Source organism: Sapajus apella, unplaced genomic scaffold, assembly GCF_009761245.1.
Source record: "Sapajus apella isolate SASKATOON/1434 unplaced genomic scaffold, GSC_monkey_1.0 scaffold19, whole genome shotgun sequence".
Taxonomy (NCBI): Eukaryota; Metazoa; Chordata; class Mammalia; order Primates; family Cebidae; genus Sapajus; species Sapajus apella.
The window spans coordinates 7,733,105-7,739,104 of NW_022436959.1; the positions used below are offsets into that span (position 1 = coordinate 7,733,105).

At 41.0% G+C, this 6,000-nt stretch overlaps 1 pseudogene; it reads right to left on the minus strand.

The window, feature by feature from the left end:
- Window positions 1–4,535: 4,535 nt before the first annotated feature.
- Window positions 4,536–5,163, minus strand: LOC116557281 (annotated as a pseudogene).
- Window positions 5,164–6,000: the final 837 nt, after the last annotated feature.

A 6,000-nucleotide genomic window follows, 5' to 3' on the forward strand; every position in this document is an offset into this window, starting at 1 on the left:
AGCTCTTTTTAGCTGTTGTCTGCTATTTTGTAATTCCGGTATGATATTTTTGTTGTGTATAGAATTTTAGGTTGGCAGTTATTTTAGTACATTGAACATACATCATTTCACTGTCTTTAGGCTTACATTATTTCTGCTGAGAGGTCAGCTGTCAATCTGTTCCTTTTTTGAAGGTGACTGGTACTTTTTTTTTTTTTTTTTTCCCTCTGCTGCTATTAAGATTTTTTTATCTCCTTGACTTGGGTTTTCTTTAGTATCACTGTAATGTATCCAAGTATGGATTTCTTTTTATTTTTATACTGTTCAGGATTATATGCTGCTTTTTTTTCTCTTCAGAATTTAAGACTTTATTTTCTTGTTCAACTTAAAGTAGAAGTACATTGTAGTATAGATCAGTTTCTTTTGCAAAATTACAGATTTCAAGAATCTTCCACTTCTTCATACTTTGTTTTTTAAAAAAAAACATAGACACACCTGTAATCCCAGCACTTTGGGAGGCCGAGGTGGGTGGATTACAAGGTCAGGAGATCGAGACCATCCTGGCCAACATAGTGAAACCCCGTCTCTACTAAAATATAAAAATTAGCTGGGCGTGGTGGCACGCGTCTGTAGTCCCAGCTACTCGGGAGGCTGAGGCAGGAGAATTGCTTGAACCTGGGAGGCGGAGGTTGCAGTGAGCCGAGATTGCGCCACTGTACTCTAGCCTGGCACCTGGTGACAGAGCGAGACTCTGTCTCAAAAAAAAAAAAAAAAAAAGCATAAAGACAGGTGTCTTACTGTGTTGTCCAACTGGTCTTGAACTCCTGGCTTCAAGCAATCCTCCCGCCTTGGCCTCTCAAACTGTTGGGATTACAGGGATGAGCTACTGTACCTGGTCTACTTTTTAATATTTTTCATGTTTTTACAAACACATATGTAACAATTAGGATTAAGTTTGGCTATTACAGAGTGACTTAAACAAGAGAGTAGGTCATATCTCCCTCATATAAAAGGTCAGAGGTAAGCAGTGGCAATGGCTTTTCTGCCTGAGCAGCAGCAGTAGTCACAGATTTAGAACGACAGTGCCACTCACAGGACCCAGTCAGCCTTGTGGAATCCAATCTGATACCCTGTTCACTTAGCAAGATACAGAACAAGAAATAGCACAACAACATGGCAGCATGAGGCTTATTTCAGCAAGAGGCTTTAAGTGTCCAGCCTGCCAAGTGTCAGCTCAGGTATAAGGAAACAAGATTGTCCAGGTGGGTGCAGAAGCCACCTGGCTTGGAAGCTTCATGCTTCATGAGAACTAATACCTGTTGAGGCAGCCCATGACTGTAACTTCCAGGAATCTTTGCAATAAAGAACACTACACGTAAGGATCCCCAAACTCACTTTTTTCAATGGGCACTTATAGTATGTGTCACAGTCCAGATACAGTTTATCAATAAGGGATCTTCTTTAATCATAAACAGTATTGCCTAGTATCACAGTTGACATTCCGTTATTACCTTGCCTAGCAGGCTTCCAGAGAAATGATGAAAGGTAAACTCAAGGTCCTTTTACCGGGGAAGAGAAAGGGTTTTGTTAACCATTTACTCAGAGCAGTCCAGGGCAGTCTCACAGAATCAGGACCCAATCTTCCATCCTGCTGCTCTGCCACCCAAGGCTTTATTTCCAAGGTTGCTTTAAAGTCCAAGAATCCTGCTGGATTTGCAGCCACCACATGCATGTTCTAGCAGGAAGAAAGAGAAGATGAGCCTACCTGCTTCCTCTTATGCCTTTAAGTTTAAGGAAACTTTCTGGAAGCATCACTCAACACTTCTTATTTTTTTATTTTTACATTTTTTGAGGCAGAGTCTCACTCTGTTGCCCAGGCTGGAGTGCAGTGGTACGATCACAGCTTACTGCAGCCTCAACCTGCCAGGCTCAAGCAATCCTCCTACCTCAGCCTCCAGAAAAGCTGGAACTACAGGCATACACTACCATGCCTGGCTATGGTTTGTACATTTTTGTAGAGACAGAGTTTTGCCATGTTGCCTAGGCTGGTCTTGAACTTCTGAGCTCAAGTGATCCATTCATCTTGACCTCTCAAAGTGTTGAGATTACAGGTGTGAGCCACCGGGCCTGGCCCGACACTTCTAATTCCATGTCAATGGCCAGAACTTAGTCATAAGGCCACATGGATCTATGGGGAAAGCTGAGCACATTGCTAATCTGAATAAGTTCTGGCATTCTGCTACAAAGAGGAAAAGAACAGATAATCAGGCAGTTAGCAGTCTCTCCTATGCATATATATGGTGGGAACAATAGATTTTTATTAAATGCTGACATTAGACTGGGCATAGTCGTTCAAGCTTGTAATCCCAGAGCTTTGGGAGGCTGAGGTGGGAGGATTGTTTGAGGTGAGGAGTTCAAGACCAGCTTGGGCAACATAGTAAAACCCTGTCTCTACAGAAAAAAAAGAGAAAAAAAAGAAAAAATTAGCTAGCATGATGGCATGTACCTGTAGTTCCCAGCTACTTGAGAGGCCAAAGCAGGAAGACTGCTTGAATCCAAGAGATTAAGGCTCCAGAGAACTACGATGGCACCACTGCACTCCAGCCTAGATGACACAGTGAGACCATCTCTCTCTCAAAAATAAATAAATAAATAAGTAAAATGTTGATATAGTTTGTCTGTGTCCCCACCCAAATCTCATCTTGAATTTTAGCTCCTATAATCCCCACGTGTCATGGGAAGGACCTGGTGGGAGGTAATTGAATTGCAGTGGGTTTTTCCTGTGCTGTCCTTAAGATTGTGAATAAGCCTCATGGGAGGTGATGGTTTTATAAAGGACAGTTCCTCTGCACACACTCTCTTGCCTGCTGCCATTTAAGATGTGCCTTTGCTCTTCTTTCACCTTCCACCATGATTGTGAGGCCTCGCCAGCCATGTGGAACTGTGAGTCCATCAAACCTCCTCTTCTTTATAAATTACCCAGTCTCAGGTATTATCTTTATTAGTAGTGTGAGAATAGAGTAATACAAAGCTGAGACTAAAAAAGTCATATAAAAACTGGGAAGAGATATGTGCTTATGATTTGAAAATGCTTTTTATCAAGGTAAGTTGTTTTCCAATTAAATACAGAACTTTTTGAAGAAAATAATTTCTTCTCCAGCACATTAGTTCTCTAACCTGTTAAATGAGTTACATCTCCATTAATTGTGAGATGTAATTAACGTAAGGTGTGTTTTAACTATTAATTTCACCTAGACTAAACTAGGTGAAATTGCTGTGTTTTATAGTCAGATACAAATAGTGACAATTTCATACAGCTCAACCTATAATAAAGTATATTTGTGAGTAATTTACTTAAAAAATACAAATGATGACAGATTTAGGTTACTTCCCCTAATGAAATCATGATTACAGTTGAATTCCAGCCATCTTTCTCAAGTGGAAAAAGAGAGAATTGACAGCTGAACTATTAGGAATTGTACCTTTAAGTACTTCAAAATTCTTTTTCTGTTTCTAGATAAAATACATTGTGTAGTAGACTAAAAAATGGTCTCTCAAAAGATTCCTATGCCTCACTCCCTAGTTTTATGCTTGTATATGTTAAATTATATAGCAAAAGAAACTTTACAGATGGAAATAAGGTTATAAACCTTAAAATAGATTATCCAAGTGAGCCCAATATAATCATAATCAAATGCACCTTTAAAAGTGGAATGGAAGACAAAAGGTAGGTCAGAGAGAGGTATGATGAGGAAGTAATGGGAAAGGGGACATGACCCACCATTGCTAGCTCTGAAGAGAAGGGGACCAAAAGCCAAGGAATGTGGGCAGCCTCCGGAAGCTAGAATTGGCCCTCATCTGGCACACAGCAAGGAAACAGGACTTTGATTCCTCAACTGCAAATAATTGAATTCTGCCAACAACTGAGTAAGCAAGGAAATGGATTTATGTTCCCTACCCTGCCCCCAGCCTCCATAAAGGAATGCAGCCCTGTCATCACCTTGAATTTAGCTCAGGTAAGACCCATGTCAGATTTCCAGCCTTCAAAACTATGATGATACATTTTGTTGTTTTCAGCCACGAAGTTTATGGTCATTTGTAACCGTTACAATAGGAAACTTAGGTACTTACCTTAGTAAAACCTTGAATTTAAAGGACTCTTCAGAGAAGTGTCCCTAAAGTCATTTAAGATGAATTTTTAAAAATTCAATTCATGTCTGGTCCTGAGTTAACAAGCCGTGATGAGACTGGATATGTGTGTATAGCTAACCACAATAAAATAGTGAACAATTGAAAGCTATACAGCTGGAATGCAGTGGCGTTATCTCAGCTCACTGCAGCCCTGGGTTCAAGCGATTCTCCTGCAAGTAGCTGGGACTACAGGTGTATGCCACCATGCCCAGGTAATTTTTGTATTTTCAGTAGAGACAGAGTTTCACCATGTTGGCCAGGATAGCCTCGATCCTTTGACCCTACGATCTGCCTGCCTTGGCCTCCCAAAGTGCTCGGATGACAGGCATGAGCCACTGTACCTAGCCCTCATCTAGGAGTGATTTCTAAGGCAACATCTTGAGTTTCTGTAAACACAGAACCTCTGTCTCAGAAGGGATGTCATGAAGAGGACCAGAATCCTCTATGTCCACGTGCAGCGACTTCTCCTGTTCACAACTCAGGTTTGAACTGTCTTTCATTTGAATCTTTCTTCCAATGCCAAAGGTTTATCTGAGGCTGAAGCTACTACTTCTTCATTTTTATATAGAAAGCTACAAATTATGTCGGGTCTAGAGGAGAAATCCTTATCCTCGATTTGCAGCCATTCCCCCCCATCTGCTCTCTCCTCCCTCCTCCTCTGTCAGAAGAGTTCTTGCCGTGCTGACTTCTTCCCCGCATGGCACTTGTATTTTAGCACTGTGTTCTATCTTGCCCTCTGTATCCACATGTTCAACATTTTCTTCAAATATAACACAGGTCCCAAGAGTGTCTTCTTACTCCCCAGCCAAGACATATCTGTCCACTTGGAGAAAGGGCTGCTTGATGTCTATCCTCAAAATTTTGCATTTATTTTCACATTTTGAAAGAAAGTTTGAATCAGTAATTTCTGACCATTCCATGGGAACCAACTGTTTTCCTTTCTTTTTCCTCCTCTTCTCCATCCTCCGGATTCTGTTCCTCTGCTGCTGCCATGGTCCCACAGCTGTGGATTATATGCTTCTTATTTAAGTTTGAGAAAATTCTCAGCTATTATCTCTTCAAACATACTCTCTGCCCCATTCTGTTCTATTTTTTTGAGACCGAGTCCCACTCTTTCACCCAGACTAGAGTGTAGTGGCGCTATCATGGCTCACTGCAGCCTCGACCTCCTGGGCTCGGGCGATCTTCCCACCTCAGCTTCATGAGTAGCTGGGACTACAGGCACAAGCCACCATGCCTGGCTAGTTTTTTGTACTTTTTGTAGAGACCGGGTTTTGCCATGTTGCCCAGACTGGTCTTGATCTCCTGGGATCAAGGGATCTGTTAGCCTTGGTCTCCCAGAGTGTTGGGATTACAGGCGTGAGCCACCCAGCCTGGCCCTCTTTCTTTTCTCTTTCTGGAGTCCCAATTAGACATTTGTTATACCTTCTCAGTCTACCCCACCTTGCTTCTTAACCTACTCTTTTTCATTTTTTGCCTTCTCTGAGGCATTCTAGAGAATTCTTTCTGTTCTATGTGACAATTCATTAATTCTCTGTTCTGCTGCATCTGAATGTCTGTTAAATCCTTTCATTAATTCATACATTGTAACTTTTCTAAATGTTCTATCTAGTTTTATTTCAAATATATTAGGACACTATACTTTTCCTTGAAAATATTTTTAAACTTGAAATATACTGAACGCAGTTGTTTTATAATCTTTGGCTGATAATTCAAAAATCTCAAGTCTTTGAAGGTGTTTCTTCGGTCTGTTTTTTTTTTTTTTTTTCCTGCCAGTTTCCACTCAGAGGGTCTTGTTTCTTGATATTCCTGGATGCTATTGTGTGTTCC